Source organism: Uranotaenia lowii, chromosome 2 (genome assembly GCF_029784155.1).
Source record: "Uranotaenia lowii strain MFRU-FL chromosome 2, ASM2978415v1, whole genome shotgun sequence".
In the NCBI taxonomy this organism is placed as follows: Eukaryota; Metazoa; Arthropoda; class Insecta; order Diptera; family Culicidae; genus Uranotaenia; species Uranotaenia lowii.
Window position 1 is genome coordinate 192,821,622 of NC_073692.1, and position 18,117 is coordinate 192,839,738.

The window sequence follows — 18,117 nt, forward strand, 5'->3', positions numbered from 1 at the left end:
AGCTCCTCCTCCTCCAGGCGGCGCTTTTTCTCCTGGAAAAGTCGAACTCGCTGCCTCTTCCGCTGTCGGTGATTTTCCACATTTCGACGGGTGCCTCTTTGCACTACTGCCGCCCGCGCGGCATTCTCTTCGTCCATCACCCTCCTACACTCCTCGTCGAACCAGTCGTTCCGTCGAGATCGCTCCACATAACCGATGACGTTCTCCGCAGCACTGTTGATGGCTGTTTTGATGGTATCCCAACAGTCCTCGAGAGGGGCTTCGTCAAGCTCGCCCTCTGCCGGCAGCGCTGCTTCGACCGATTGCGCGTAGTCTGCCGCGACCTCAGGTTGCTTCAGTCGCGCGATATTTAACCGAGGCGGGCGCCGGTTTCGCGTGTTGTTCACTACGGAGAGTTTTGGGCGCATCTTCACCATCACCAGATAATGGTCCGACTCGATGTTGGCGCCCCGACAGGATCTGACGTCGATGATGTCCGAGAAGTGCCGGCTGTCGATCAAAACGTGGTCGATCTGTGATTGAGTTTGGTACGGTGATCTCCAGGTGTACTTGTGTGGGAGGCGGTGCTGAAAAAAGGTACTACGTACGGCCATTCGTTTGGAGGCGGCGAAATCAATGAGTCTGAGGCCGTTTTCGTTGGTCAGCTGGTGCGCGCTGAACCTTCCAATTGTCGGTTTAAATTCCTCCTCCTGGCCGACCTGAGCATTGAAATCCCCGATGACGATCTTGATATCATGTTTTGGGCAACGGTCGTATTCACGCTCCAGCTGCGCGTAGAATTCGTCTTTGTCGTCACCGGTACTTCCGAGGTGAGGGCTGTGCACGTTGATGATGCTGATGTTGAAGAACCGGCCCTTGATTCTCAACCGGCACATTCGTGAGTTGATCGGCCACCACCCGATCACGCGCTTTTGCATCTTTCCCATCACTATAAAAGCTGTTCCAAGCTCGTGTGTGTTGCCGCAGCTCTGGTAGATGGCACGACCATCTGGATACGTTCGTACCGTGGAGCCCTTCCAGCATACCTCCTGCAGCGCTACGATGTCGAATTTGCGGCTCTTCAATTCGTTGGAGAGCACGTGGGTACTGCCCACAAAATTTAGAGATCGGCAGTTCCATGTTCCAAGTTTCCAATCGCTAGTCCCTTTTCGTCGCGTGGGTCTTTGCCGATTTCCATCCGAAATTTGTTGTTCGTTATTCGTTGCTTATGTTTTTTAGTAGTCACAGGCTCGCAAGGCCCGCAGCTAACCCCACTATCTCGCAGGAGGACCGTCGTGATGTTGCTGTTTTGGGTCCCGAACATCACCAGGACGTTGTTGCACTCCGCACGCCGCCCCTAACATGGAGAACAGACGCGTACGAAGCCCCCTAACTCATTCTGCATGCGACCAAAGCAATTACACATACGATTTACCAATTTGAATGAATTACAATTTTCTTACAGGTCGTACTAAACAAATTTCACGGTCACAAAAGAATTCCTGCACCAGCTCATTACTCTATCATTTCTATCACAAACTCTCTGTCTTCAAAATGGTAAATTCGCCATTCTATCAAGAATAACTTTTTTCCAACATGTCAGCGCCCATGAACATGAACATCAACAGATTTCAATGTTTTGTTTTTATTTTCCTTTCCTTATATGCATTCTATTTTCCGACTGTTCCGCACAGTGGTGAAAAATTGCTTCCAACAACAGCTTTCTTCGTCGGTTTTCGTGCATCGATTTCGATCTCAATTTACATGCTCCTAAAATAGCATTTAAAAAAAAATACACCGTGATAGAGTTTAAGGTCAAAATCGATGTTCCATTTTCGTGCATACTTTTCAATCCAAAATTACACGATTTTTTTTGGCTGGGTATCAGGCAATGTTTTTACGACATCATAAAATATTATAATTCAGACAATTACTGATCGTTTTTTTTTTAAATTTTTTTTATATAGACCCAAAACATAAAATGTTTTGTAATCATACAATGATAAATAAATTACATCATAAAAATTTAAAAATAGAACTAGTGCAGAGGTATAAAAATGTTGCATCAAACCTCGCTGTTGAATGATGCCCCGTTTGACTGAATGTAAATCTTTTGAAATTTTGTTCCCATTTTTCGAATTTACGGTACATTTTTTTTTATTCAAACGGGTTAGTTGCTTGGTTGTTTCTTCGACCTATAAATCTTCCTATCAATGAAATTTTCTAACACAATTGGGATTCAGATAAGTAATATACGGATAATTAATTCATCTTCGTTGGCTATTCTAGGCAGTTAATTGATATGAAATTACCTCTCATCGATGCATCAGGTGGTTTTGTGATTTCATCACGATTTTGGAAGTACCGCACAGTACAGTACGCAGCCCGTCTGGTTTTCCCGAAACAAAATGTTATGTCCCCGTCCCAGAATTACATAAGCATGAATCACACTAAACTACAAAACATCCATCCCTGATCTGATGTAACCGGTACGTACCTGGCAGTGAGTGGCGCAAGGTAAAGTTAAAGTGTGCAAAGTTTCGCAAGCTTTTCGCCTGGCATGGCATCGGATGCCAATGACAGCTTCTAACAGTTCAGTAAAAGTCCTTGTCCATGGGCACATACACACATACATACATACATACATAAAGAGATTCATATGAACTCCCCACACTCCAACGCCCACAGCACAAAGAACAAAAATTTTCCCATTTGTTACGGGATCATCGTGCACAGGCAGTTGGAAAGTGGGAACTATTGGGAGATGCTGCATCCGGTTCGGGGATCTCGTTGATGGCAGAAGAATCACGTGTGGCTTGCCAAACAGAAGAAGCCCTTTTGCTATCTGTGTCAGTCGCCGACATCGTCATCTACCGACAACTGACTGGGAACGGTCCTGCTCCTTAGAAGATGTGTGCTTTCTGGTGCCCATACGATTCCTTTTCCCCCTTCCTTATTCACTTTGAAAATGGAAGCCACCAGCCACCATTATGGACCTCCTGGACTGACTCTGACTGGCAAGTGTGTCTCGTTTCCGTCCCACGGGTGTGGGGTTTGGCAGTTTCCGGACGTACTCTGGAATTAAACCAAGTGCAAAAACAAAATCCGTAAAACCTACACGATGACGACGGCGTCGCACAGTGGGACAGGTTGAAGTTCGTAGCTATATATTGCACATCATATGGATACAATGTTTTAAATTTTTTTTCGATCATGGTCACAGTAAATGTAAAAAGTGGATGTATAAACCGTACTTTTCAATTAATCGACCGTCAACTTTATTTCATTGACATTAAAATTTGAGATCATAACATGCAAAAAGACTTAAAACTGCAAAACTGCTTAAAAATTATGATAAATTTTTTGTCCACTTGCTTGTCGGGAAATCCCCCACAGTGCGTCGTTCGCTCGCTCAGCTACCCTTACCAAATGGCAGTTCCTGAGCAGCTCTTTGGCCTAGAGGCAAGGGGGTTTGCCACTCTGGGAAGCGGAAACAGAAGCCAAGCTCCAAGCAACATCAACCATCCGGTCCATGGGAATATAAATGCTGCTGCACTTCCATCCGACCATGGTTCACATACGAGAGCAGGGGATATCAGAAAACACCGTACGGAGGCAAAGCCAGTCCGCCGACGGATAGAGTTGAGTAAAGCAAAAGGCACATTCACAGAAGGTATTTTTGGGTGTAAAGAGGGAGGCAGCAAGCAGGAGCCGACGAAACGGAGCAAACGGAAGATGCAGACACCGGCGGCGGTGACGATAGAAGGAAATCTCGTAAACGGAGTATGATCAGACCAATGCACGCTCCATGACCAACCATGTGAACCAGCTAGAGGCTCTTTGCCCCCAAACAACTTGTGTGTTGTTGGTTGGGTAAAGAAGGATCAGAAGCGACGAACTTGGGGCCGTACTGAATGGGGTTCTTGGAAGTGCCTGGACATGTCATGATTACAGTTTTCTATGATTCCAAATATCTGCGATTTCTTTCTGGTCGTTTTGAAAAAAAAATGGAACTTAAAATTCTTATATTGAGGTGATATTGATTGCTAGACAGTTTATTTGGTATTGCTAAACTGTGTTCCAGTATTCATCTGTCAGAGTATACATTTGCAATTTAAATACGTAATATTTTGAAGGATAGTTTCTTCTGAGGATGAAATTTTCTCTCTGATCATTAGTATAGATAATGACTATCAGGAAAAGAAATAAATAAGACACAGATACAGCGATTAGTAATTCCTTAAAAAATTCTTTCGAATTTAACAACACTCATTAAGGAGTGTATTTGAAAAAAAAATCCAACACTTTTGATTGCATGGATTTTTTTTCCTGTTGGGGGGAGAGTCCACTGCGACCATTAAGTTGATCTATTGTGGTTTACCCCGCGTGCATGGATGGAAATTTTTGAAAATTTCAGAGGAGCTGCTTTTTAATGTACTTAATGTTTAAATGTGCAAATTTTTGTGACGTTGTCTTAAGTGATTTCTGAAATAGCGTCCAATAAAGAAGTTTTTTGACTTTATTGCGCCTTCTATAATGTAAACTATAAACCACCGTTTTTCCAAATCAAGGGTATTTTAGATAACGTTTTCTGTTTGCTGAAGCATGACCTTTATAAATCAAACAATATTTTAAATTTTGTAAAAGTTATGACTAATTTAGCCGTTTGTCCTCCATCGACACAAAAACTACATATATGGCTTTTTTTTCACTTCATCACAGGTTTTGCGTTTTGGAACCGTTTCACATCCAGCCAAAACAGAGTATAAACTATTTAAATACTATGCAGGGAAAACGGTCGCATTTAGAGGCGGCATTCAATCATGTCATAATGGTATAATCATCAATAGGTAGCGGAGATGAGGGCATAACGAACACCCAGGGCATAATAAGCACTCCTTTTTCTACATAAGTACGTATTTTCTTAAACAAATTTTCATATGGACTTGTTTCGTACTACCTATAGTATTAATTTTTCACAAAAAATCCTAATATCCATTTCATCTTTACAGAAATATTAAATAATAACCAGCTACGTTCTCAAGTGATGAAAATATAATATTTTTTGAGCACCACCAAATAAGCTTTTATGACCTTTAAATCATCTTGATCTGAAATGTACGCACTGCAACATGATCTACACATCGTTTCTCAATTTTCAACATCATAAGATCTCATCATTTTTCACTTTAATCAATCTTAAAACGCTTTTTTACTTTAATTTGTTCACTAGAGGCGAACAGAGCACTATCAATGAAGGCATAATGAGCATTTTCTGCCGGGGAATCTAGCAGCGAATTCACCTCGATGAAGCCAACTGAATAATAGAGCTACAGCTTGACTTGTTTCGTCTGTCGATTTGGCCTATTGGTAAGGTGTCGGAGAGGTAATCAGTAGACTCGAGTTCGATTCCTGTTCGAGGGGATTTATTGTTTGCACATAGCGTTCATGATTGTTTTTTTATTGTTACATTATACGGCTAATCAGGCCCGTGCGAAGGATCCGTCCATTGGGTTTCGAAATTGAAATTCAGCTAAAAATAATAACAATACCAAAAATAAACAATAAATTAGAAAACAGTGATTTCTTACACCACTTTCATACTCATGAAAATCTCACAAACTCAAAAATAAGAAATTTTACTGAAATAAATAAATAAAAATTTCAAAAACAAATTGTAATGACTGTTTCAAATCAATGCCATTTCCGGTAAATCATTAACAATGTTTTCAAAATGATGTTCCTCATTCTGAACTAGAAATTTGCTTGAAAATAAATTTTCAGTAGTCTAGTTTTCAGATTTGAAACATATATTTCCAAAACAAAAATCTGAGTTCTCAAATAATGGTCGGATAAGGTTAAGAACCACTAATCATGATTAAGAAGTGTTAGGAAAAAAACAATAATTGTTATTAATTTTATTCATCTTTATTTATATTTGTTTTCTTCATTTTCAATTGAAGGGTTTATTAAAAAATTCCTCTGTAGTATTTTGAATTTAAAAAAAAAATTAATCACGACTTGAAATGTGAATTTTTGATTTTAAAAATATTCATTTTGAACTTTGAAGGATTTATTCAAAAGTTCTTGATTGAATTTAATTTGTTAAAAAAGAATGAATTTAATACTATTTCTTTTTTAACTTTTTCAAAAATAAAACTGATCCAATTATCAAAATAACAGGCAAAAAAAGGTCATTTTTGAAGTTCTTGATATTAACTTTATAAATCATGTTCAATTAAACTGACAAAGTACATGTTGAGGAACGGATAATTTCGTGAATGATCAATAAGAAAAAAATAAAAATAAGGAACTGAAATTTAATGTAAATATTTGAGGCACAAAGCAAATACAAATTTAGTAAGCATTGCGCATTCAAACTAAGCTTTAAAGATGCTGCTCCGAATCGTTTTTCGAACTTTTCAAAAAAGGATTAAAAATTCATAATCATTTAAAAAAACATTGTTCCAAAAATAAATAATAAGTTTAAAAAATTTCAATCAAAGATTTAAAAGTTCAAGACTTCAAGATTTCAAGCTTTGAAGATTTTGTCACTTTAAATTGAAAGATTGGGGCCTGGAAAGAACACAAGTTAGAAACTATGTTTTTTCTTATCAAAATTTAGATTTAAAGGCTTGCGTTTTCAGAACACACAAATTCAAAATTGAAAAAATAAAGATGAATATAAAGTAATATCTTAAAATTTAAAATTAAATTAACTTAGAAATTATAAAAACTGTTCTATAAAATTAGGTTTATTTATTTGAAAATTATAATAAAATATACAGATGCATAGTAGAAGTCATTGAATGCTGTGAAGCAAACGAATGGACAAATTTATAACCTTTTTTCAGAATTCAAAATTACTTGAAGTTTAAAGGAAAGTTGATAATTGATTTGAAACTTTTATTTTAAAACGTTATGTTTTTGATTTTAAATCTTTTGAAAAAAGTGGGGAAATTTCTTAAATAACTATTTTCATAAGTTATTTAAATATCAAAAGCTGATAGAAAAATTGCATATTTTGATTCACGGTACCCAAATTAATCAAAATGCCATTCAAATTCTTTGCACGTCGGAAGAATGAAAATTTTTTGGCCTTGTATAATTTATCAAAAAAAATTAAATGTGAAGTTGAGCATTGAAAAGAACGAGAATCAAAAAATGAAATTGAAACTAAATTGTTTTCCTGATGAATATCACATACTAGCGTAACATTTTTAATAACGTATACGATTTTTTAGTCAAAATTTTTAGTTATAAATTAGAAGACATAAGTTCAAGTTTTTTTGTTAATGCTGTTGACCATCGTGAATAGAAAACGCATGTTACAAAGCTTCCAACTTGTTGATTTATAAAATTAGTATTACATGAATTAATTTTGAAGTTAAAATAGTTGGTTTCATACTGTGAACTTGTTGAGTTACACATTTTAACAAAAACCCTTTCTTAATTTTTTTTCGATTATAGTCGTTTTACCATCTTTATGGCAGTCGCGGCTTTATCAATGTTGCAGTTGGCGGATCGTTATTGAAAAATTTATCCGGTACAACTGTTTTCGATACTCTTGAGCTCGAACTTGCGGACATCGGCTAAGGACACAACACACTTGCCAACTGAGCTATATCTCAAGCCCTCCTTTCTTAAGATAAGTTAGGGTTTTCGTACATCAAATTTAGAATTTCAATACAGAAGGTTGAGTAACTCTTGACTTGAGTAAAATCTAAATTTACAATTTAAATTAGTTTCAATTCGTGAACGTTAAATAGTTTAGTAAACTGAAATGTTGCAAGCCTAGAGTAATTTAAGACTAAATACCGCCGAAAGCGAGCTAAATTTTTGACTAGCTTGTTAACACTTATTTTCAAACAACTTTTAAAATCAAGTAATTTTCCGTTACTAAGGTGAAAATTTTACATAGAAAAAATCTTCATGGGGGGGTAGGGGGGTGTTAAACCCTAAGCCCCCCCCCCGTTCGCACGGCCTTGCGGCTAATAGCATCAAAGCATCATCCGTCAAACAAAACACCAGAAACATAATGTTTGAGCATGTTTTAATTCTGTGAATTCTACTAACAGACCTAGATTATTTTGTTATTGCTTTGTTTGATGAATCTACGCCTCACCGTTTAGTGCAATCAGGATCATGAATGATAAATGAAAAAAAATCACCTCCACCAGGAATAGAACTCGAGTCTACTGATTATCTCTCCGACATCTAACCAATAGGCCAAATCGTCAGACGATACAAGTTCAGCTGTAGCTCTATTACTCAGTTGACTTCATCGAGTCCAATTCGCTGCTAGATTCCCCGGCAGAAAACGCTCATTATGCCTTCACTTATGGTGCTCATACTGCCTCGGGGGGTTTCTCATTATGCCTCTACAGTGACTGGTTTTCAGCTTTCGGCAAAATTTTTTGAAATGCATTTTTAAACGTTTTTATCTACTTTTTCAAGTTTCATAAAATTAGGCAATAGACTATTTGAGTGTCTGAACACGAAACAATGGTGTAATTCACATATTACAGCTGTTCTCTATGGTTAAATAAGCATTTTCCTTAAGGTGGCCATTATGCCTTCATCTCCCCTATGTTTTATTTTTTCGAAATAAATTTGGTCAAACATCGACTTTTTGGAAATACAGAAACCGAAACAAAAGTAGAAGCAATCACTATGTGTTTTGCATATTAAAATATGAATGATTGAAAATAATCTAAATAGTCTTCTACAACTTGTTTTCAATTGTTTAACGGATAAATCAAGCATAAGTTTACATTTTTGAACGAAGTAATTGGCGTTGAGGACCAAAAATGTGAAAAAAGGTGCGAAATAAAAATGGTACCACTTGTGTTTTTCTGCAAAAATCAAGATTATTTCTGAAAATTTCCTGTGTAAAAGCGAATAATAATCCTTCTACGAGTTATTTGAATTGATGACTGCACTTTTAGGGGTTTTCTAGTATTCCAAAGGGGTTTTTAAGAGATGCTTCTCTAGCGATAAGGAATGTGATATTTGAGCTATAATACTTTATCAAACTGCTTTATTTCTGCATTAACATTCATAAACATGACGTAGATTCAAGGCTGAATTAAAATCCAAAAAAACAGGCTTGTCATTCAAATATACTAATGTTTTTAAACAGTCAAACACTGTCTATCCAGTCTCAAGTCAAAGTAAACGGAATTGAGACCCATTTTCGATTTTCCGGGATTATTAAGGTGTGCTGGATAATTTCGGGCAGGGAATAAGTACTTGGTACCGTGTGAATGCCTTGGAAATTCTTAGATCACTAAATCAAATAATAAGAATTGCACGAAGGTAACTAAAAAGTGAAATTTTTGAACCGATAATCAGAATAATGTAGTGCTTTTCGATAAAGCTTGATGGACCAGACGGCTAGCAGTTTTATTGGTATGATTTGAAATTGTATCGGAAATTCAGATAAGCAGGAACTTTGGCGGTGGTATATTCTTGTGCTGATGATTATTTTGAAAATCCGGAAAAGTTTTCTGCAGCGTGAACTTCAACAAAACTGTGTTGGAAAACTACCCCGAAATGATGAATATGGGCCTAAATAAACCTGAAAAATCAATATTGAGACTTAATTTGGTTTTAACGGCAAGATAGTGCTGTCATCTGCGTCTTGAAACTGGAAAAAGTGTGGTTTACTGAAAAAAAACAAAGTTTTTGAATTCCATTTTGTTTTTTCAGATTCAAAATTGATCCAGAATGTTTGTTTAATCATTTTACATCATGTTAAAGACGAAAGTAAGCAGTTTGGTAAAGTATTATGTATCAAATTCGTCAGTACTAGAGGAGCTTCTTTAAAAACCCTTTAAAAACTTTTGGAATACTGGAAAACGTCTAAAATAAGGTTGCCAGAATTTTTTTCACTATTATCCGGGCCTAGCAATTACGGGCATTTTTTTCAAAAAAACCTGGCAAAATCCGGGCATGGATTTCAATTTTCAAATCCAAAAACCGGGCAAAAACCGGGCAAAATTTAGGTGTAATTATATATAAAAGCAAAGAAAAAATGCAAAAAAAAATGAAATTAATATTTTATTAATGTAATTGCAGACATTCAACAACTTTTTGGAACACTTAAATATTATAGGTTTATAAAAGTAAATCAGCGAAATTATTTGAAATAACCGTTGAAAATTTCCATACCAATAATCGATTTTGCTGAAACTTACTCAAAAACTTTGATTTTTTTTTGGTTTCTGTATGAAAATTGTGAAAAAATCCGGGCAATATCCTGACTTTTTCCACGATATCCGGGCAACCGTGCCGGACCGGACTTTCTCGAAATTTTGAATCAAATATCCGGGCAAACCCGGATAAAACCGGGCAATCTGGCAAGTTTAGTCTAAAATGTCGGGATCTATTCAAATAGTTTGTAGAAGCATTATTACCTATTAACATTTATACTGTTAATTTTAAGGAATAATCTTGATTTTTGTAGAGAAACCTAGGTGGTAATATTCTAAATTCAAACTTTTTTCCACGAAGAAAGTTTGGGTGATATTCAATCATTCATATTTAAACAAGCAAAACACATAGTGATACTATTCTTGTTTCGGTCACTGTATAGAATTGACTTCTAAAATGACTCTTAACTCGCTCCAAACCACATTACTATATGAAAAATATGACAAAAATTACAAAAAGGAAAAAAAAACACAGTTTTAAATTTATTTCTGTTGGGAACTTTCCGTTGTTAAAATTATTTTCCGGTTTTGTTCCAGCTATTCCAAATAAGTTTGGATTAAATTATTTTGTAAACTTTTGATTAGTTTTGCTCCTTGGTTGGTGTGAGTGATGAAATCTTAAAAATGTAAGTTTTTTTTACAGTTTTTGGCAGTCTCTGCTTGAATCACCTCCCACCGTTGGACTCGGAGAGCAAACAAACACGTTGTGCTGGACGCGTTCTGCTTGTGGTTCTAGAATTTCAGGAATGATTTTACGTTTATAATTTTCATATTTTTGTGAAATCTCACAGCGTAAATTGTTGCACCTCATTATAATGTAAATTAAATTCCCTTTCCAACGAATTTAGTTTTAATTGCTTCAAACGGCGAAAAAGCACTGAAAACCTGGGTGACCTAACGCTGATAAAAAAAAGAGATAAAATTTCAATTTAAAAAAAAAATCGCGTAAGGTTGTCAACTTTGAAAAATTGTAGTAAATTCATTTTTCGTTGTATCAAAAATCTAGATACAACAAAATGTTAGAATTAGAATAAATTTTGAAGTCATATTTTTTTAAACTTTACCACCCCTCAAAAAGTCTTTACAAGCAATCGGATGAAAAGTAGGTTTTTCATACCACTTTTTTTAAACTTTTTGTGACCCTTTCATTAAAAAAAAAATAAAAAAATTGTCTTGATTTTATTATGTAGAACATAACTTAAGCATTCATATGCATAAGATAGATATTTTTTGAGTATGTAATGCATGAGCTGCAAAAATTTTTCTGAGGAATGTTTTTTCGGATTTTTTTTTTTCAATACTGATGTTATGAAATGGTTTGGTACATTTTTGCATCTGAAAATAATCACATTTTCGTAGGTGATGGTAAAAATAAGAGAAACATGAGGTATCAAAGAACGAAAGAAAATATGCCGTAAATATCATGAAATTTTCGAAAAAGATACAACGGTTCACCGGCAGGACTTGAACCTGCGGAAATTTTTGAAAAATTCATGATGTTTACGGCTTATGTTCTTTCGTTTTTTGATACCTCATGTTTCTCTAATTCTTTCCATCACCTACGAAATGTGATTTTTTTTTCTTTCCTGCTGAATACCGAGAAAATTAGTATCTTTAGCTGTATAAAGGGTGATACGGTCAAAATTTGGTCAAGGGAAAACGCGTGTAAATCGGTGAAATCGTTTATTTAAAAAATCAAATTAAATTTCTTTTTCAAGTTTAATTAGTATTAAATTCAGGAAAAATATTCAGTTAGGCTTCCGCTTTTCCAAATCCGAATTGCCAGGCCTTACGCTTAACCCCTGCCATCAAATTTTGTACAGCCTTGTCCACCTTCTTCGCCGCAGAAAGCCATTTCGCCTTGAACTGCTGCTCGTCCTTAGCAGTTTTTTTGGTCTTCTTTTGGTTCCGCTTGACAATAGCCCAGTATTTCTCAATTGGCGGAGCTCTGGCGTGTTGGGAGGGTTCTTGTCCTTGGGAACCACCTGCACGTTGTTGGCGGCGTACCACTCCATGGCCTTTTTACCGTAATGGCAAGATGCCAAATCCGGCCAAAACAGTACGGAACAACCGTGTTTCTTCAGGAAAGGTAGCAGACGTTCATTCAAACACTCCTTCACGTAAATTTCTTAGTTGACAGTGCCGGAAGCTATGAAAATGCTGCTTTTCAAGCCACAGGTACAGATGGCTTGCCAAACCAGATATTTCTTTGCGTACTTTAACAGTTTTATGTGCTTGACAATATCTGCTACCTTTCCCCTTCCTTTTTCCGTATAAAACTTCTGTCCCGGCAGCTGCTTGTAGTCGGCTTTGACGTAGGTTTCGTCGTCCATTACCTACCACGCAGTCAAACTTCGTCAGCATCGTCGTGTACAGCCTCCGGGATCGCGCTTTGGCCGTCGTATTTTGTTTATCATCGCGATTTGGAGTCACTTCCTTCTTGTAAGTCGATAGTCTGGCTCGTTTTTTGGCTCGATGCGCGGTTGTAGACGATACACCCATCTTATTTGCGGCATCTCGGAGAGAGAGGTTAAGGTTTCGCTTGAAACTACCGGCAACTCTATTTGTCGTCTCAGCGGCTTCCAGTTTTCGATTTCCCCCCGATCCAGACTTCCTGGCTGTCGACAAACGTTCCCCAAACACTTTAATTACATTTGTAACGGTTGATTTGGCAACTTTTAGTGATTTTGTCAGCTTTGCGTGCGAGTAGCTCGGATTTTCGCGATGCGCGAGCAAAATTTTTATACGCTGCTCTTCTTCCTTGGACGGCATTTTGACAACTGAAGAGTGAATTCCAAAATCAAAATAGGAACAACATTCTACACACATACCTTCAAAATGAGGGGTGTTCAGATTTTTAAAATGCAAAATTGAAAGAAATACGTCAAGTTGATATTGACCAAATTTTGACCGTATCACCCTTTAGAATGTTCCAAACATATGTTACTGACATGACAAGGTTTCTAGTGATATAAGTTTTGTTGTAATCGGTTAGATATGAAGAGAGTTATAACGATTTTAGCTTGGAGTGTCAAATTTGCACTTCTAAGTTTGATAATGGTAACGAAATCTAGTGCGGATGAGGGTTAAATATGCAAATAATAACCTTATTGCTTTAAATCACAAAATATTTAGAAATAAAAGTAAGAGATTATGTTTGCGGTTCAAATCAGATTCATTTCTACGATTCTTGTTTACTCGAATTGAAGTTAAAATTTATGTTAGAAACTTAATTTTTGAATAACTAGTCAGTTTTAAATAATTTATGCAATCTGTAAGCCTGGACCGGCTAAGACGGTGTATGTCTTTGATTTGCAATATGACCAACAAATAAAATAAATTTATTTTATAATTAGATTCCATTAGAAAGATTAAGAAAATAAAATATATATTATTCCAAAAATGAAATCTTCAAATAAATATAAAATTTAGTTCATATTTAGGGTTTCTGCTGATTTGTGTTTCCCAACTGACTCTGAATAAATATTAAGTTTAAATATTGAATCCAGAAATGAAACTATGAAACTGCGATCTCCTGCAACTTGAATCCTTAATGAAATTCTCAAATTGATATGTTTGTCTTGATTATGAAACTTAACTTTGAGCTGATCCACAATCCAAATTTTTAATTGAATTCCGGATCTGAATCCTGCCCTTTGCATCTGAGTTCAAAATCTGAATTTCGAATCTTACTAGAAATTTTGGTTCTAAGTTCCAGATAATAAATAATTTTAATTATGAACCAACAATCGAAATTTGTATCCCTCAGCCGGAAATCTCTTATTTGAATTCTGAATTTTCACATTTTAATATGAGTTCTTTCTTGAGTTATTTATTTGAAATTCAATTAGAAACCTTAAAAGAAATTGCGAATTAAGAAACAGTTTCGGATATTTCAATTCTGGTTCTCCATTATGACATTTTCTTAAGTTCCAATTCTGCAAGAGAATTAACATGTTGTAATAGTTTTAATTCTAATTTTTTCGTTTCACATTTCGAAATGATGAGTTTCTTTTTTTTGTTTCGATTATAGTCGTTTTACCATATTCATGGCATTCGCGACTTTATCAACGTTGCAGTTGGCGGATTGTTATTGAAAAACTTATCCGGTACAACTGTGTTCGATGTTTACTCTTGGGCTCGAACTCGCGGACATCGACTCAGGAGACAACGGACTTGCCAACTGAGCTATATCACAAGCCCAATGATGAGTTTCGAATATGAAAAATGCATCTAGTTGAGGTTTCAAATGTAAACCATGGTTCAGGTTTCTTTTCCCATTAATAATCCAAACTGGATTTCAATAAAAAAAAACTGAATTGAGAATCCGAAGTCTGATCACAGACAACCACCTTTAATTTTGATAAGCATATTTGGTTCTACAAAATACAGAGTTATTCTAACCTAAGTTTACCAGATATTTTTCTGCTTATATCCGGGACGTGTAATTTCGGGTTATTTTCCCCAATATCCGCCAATATCAAAATTATTTATTGGAAATCATGAAGAAAAGCACATTAAACCCTTTTCATTTTTAAAATCAAAACACATTAATCAATTTTAAATCATATTTTAAGTTTCTAAAAAATCGTTCATGTAAATTTTGATAAATTTGCTAAAAAAATTAGGACGCAAAATACGTTATAATATTTCTTATAAATTTGCTGCGATTTTGCTGAACAAAATCGGGGCAAAATCTGGGCAATCTGGCAAGCTTAGTCTTACCTGCTAAAAATTTGATATTCGGAAATCATTTTGAAATTCGAAATTTGAATAACAGTTTTGAATTATGAGTTTAATCAAGAACATTTCGCTTGGCTTTTTAGAACCTCATGGGCCGCAAATATTGATCTATTTCAATGATTTTTCCTTCATTGTATAGATAATTTATTCTAGTTTCGCAATATTACAAAATTAAGTCAATATGTTTTACCACATTACCAGTAGCTGATTCAGAATAAAAAAAAACTCGAAAAAGAGCTTTTTTAAAATACTCATTTCTTCTGATAGTTCTACGAATTTTCTATATTCGAGGTTAGATTTTTGGATATTATATCATATAGATTGTTTCGTTGTAGAACGAAGTAACGCAGTAAGAACGCCTCAAACGGTTAAGTTTTCGAAACTAGGCTCATCTTTCATGAATATGCATCGGTAACATTCAACCTTTGCTATATCGAATCTAGAGTAGGATAAATATTATTAAATTTTTCACCTCTTCAAGCATGAACGCCGCATCCAGTATTTAGGTAGGACCTATTCGAATTCTCCGGCATACACATATATTCTGCAAGAGTGCTCCCACTCATAAAGCAATATGCCAACGGCAAAACTTCTAGAGAAAATTTGATCCTGTAGCACCAAACAATAATCTCGATCCTTCAACTATCGTATGATGCTAGCAAAGGTTGACCCCCCGATGGGGCAGTGGTTCGGAGAGAAGCCGAATGAGGAACTGCCCAGAAGTGTCATCATCTCGGTTTGTCCCCTCCTATATCATGTGTGTATGCATGTCAGGCTGCTGGCCTTTAGTTCACATTCATCTATAATAACCGAGACCGTATAAAAATAAAATCATTCCATTTTATGAGCATGCATCTCTATCTATGTTGCAGGATCCGACGACGACGACGGGTCGCTGTGTCTCTCTACGGGGGCCATAAGTTTTCCACCCGCTTATCCTGTGAGGGGGTTTGACTTGACTCCGAAAGAGCAGGAATACGACAAGGACGACGACGACGACGGCTATAGGACGATGTTATAGGACGTTAGGACTTTGAGCACAACAAATGTGGAAGGCATCGTTTTGTGCTGCCGGAGGAACATAGCAGGGCACCAGGAAGTAGCATGTGGATGCAGGGGGAAGGTGAGCCAAGGTGGGTCGGTCGGTTGGTCGTTGGGATTTAGAATCCAGTGTGCTATACACATCGACATACACGACTTTACACGGGAAGGTCCTAGGACGGATGCCAAAGGCTGGAATGAACATCGGTGTTTTCCCAGCTCAGAAGCGGCAGCATCAGCAATAGCAAAGGTTCAGGCCACACGGGTCCAAGTGCTTCTTTTTGACGTTGTCGTTTATGGTTCCCCTGTTTCAGTTTCCCGGCAAACGGATTCCCCCATTCCAGTGCCGGGTGCCAGTGCAGAGGATATGGTTTCCCAAATTCAAGAGCATGGCTTCTTGTGCGAACTTTTCCTGACTGGTCTTCGTCCGTCCTACCTATCTACGTAGGTTCATGTGAGCCAGCATCGTGTCCGGACCGACTCTTCTCACTGTATAGGGCTACCTATATCTCGTGTAGCAGAAGCTCAGAGGTCGGTCGTTTAGGTAGACGAAACCATCAAGCACGCGATTCTCGACCGACCTATTATATTTGCTAGGGGTCGTACACACACCGGCGACTAACTATACTGCTGCCTGGTGGAGCACCCGAAAGGACTCGGGCTACTTTCATTCCACATTCCATCGCCTTTCTCCCACTCTTCCTTCATTCTTCCTTTCCTACAGCCCTCCTACCGTGGGTGGAAAAACTTGGTCTCACCACATTACAAACTTTTCCGGATGATGGTTAGCAGCTATGGGGATGATTCGTTGCTACTTGTTCGTAGTGTTATTTTGATATATATCTAGCAGCATACCGTCGCACGTACGGGGCTTTTGAATTGTCACAGTGATGCCAAAAATGGTTGAGGTGAAGTTTCGGAGGTTCTTCTGACCAATCCGAGACTTGGTAGAATTACTAAGTAACTATTTCAAACCTCTAAGTTGTTCTTTTCTTCCTCTAAAAACTAGGTAAGAATCGTATCACACGATATGCTATCTGCGCAAACAATGTAAGAAGTTAAGTATAATTGAAGATAGGGGAGTTAAGGGCTTAACGGCCACCTTAAGAAGAACGCTTATTTAACCATAAAAAACAGCTATAATATGTGAGCTACCTCATTGTTTCGTGTTTAGACACTAGAAAAGTCTAGTTTCTAACTGGCTGAAACTTGAAAAAAAGATTTTTTTTTTGTAAATTCTTTATTTGAAACGGCTCATACCTTTAGGCTTTAAGGAGCCAAACACGTTTTGTTTGATTACAATTGTGTGCTTATATCTAGTTCACTTTAAATAAAAAAGAGAATAGATAGGGAAATATGAAAATAAAAATGAATTATAGACGAAGACCAATAGCTTTTAGGAACAGGTATATTTCGAACATGTAGTCCAAGTTCACGACAGCCAGCACATCTCTCACAGGAACATAGTGTGGTTTTCCTCGGGCCCGAAGGGAGTCTATCAAATTCGTTCTAGCGACAAGATGGACCTCGCACGACCAAACAATAAAACCAATCTATTAAACCATGGTTCAAGGCTTACTTTTGGGATAATCGAGTGCAGCCTCCGACCGAACTCATCCTCGTCCCATTTGCGCTGCCAGTTGACAAGAGAGTTTCTTCGAACTAAAAAGTAAAATTCGTTGAAGGCGATTTCACAATGATACGTGTCCCCTTACATCGCCCCCACCTTTGCCAGAAAGTCTGCCTTCTCATTACCCTCTATTGAGCAATGGGAGGGAACCCAAACAAAGGTGATGGTAAAGCGACGTTTTGATAAAGCACTCAAACTATCCCGTATCTTCTCGAAGAAATATGGCGAGTGCTTTCCCGGTTTTATTGAGTGAATTGCTTGAACAGAACTCAGACTATCCGTTACAATAAAATAGTTCCCAACTGGCCTTGAAGCGATACTGTCCAAAGCCCAATGAATTGCTGCTAACTCTGCTATATACACAGAGCATGGTGACTCGAGGCTGTAAGAGGCGAAAAATATTTCGTTGAACACTCCAAATCCTGTTGATTCCTCTATAAGTGATCCATCAGTAAAGTACATTTTATCAGCATCGTCGTGTCTATATTTAGCTTCGAAAATTCTTGGAAT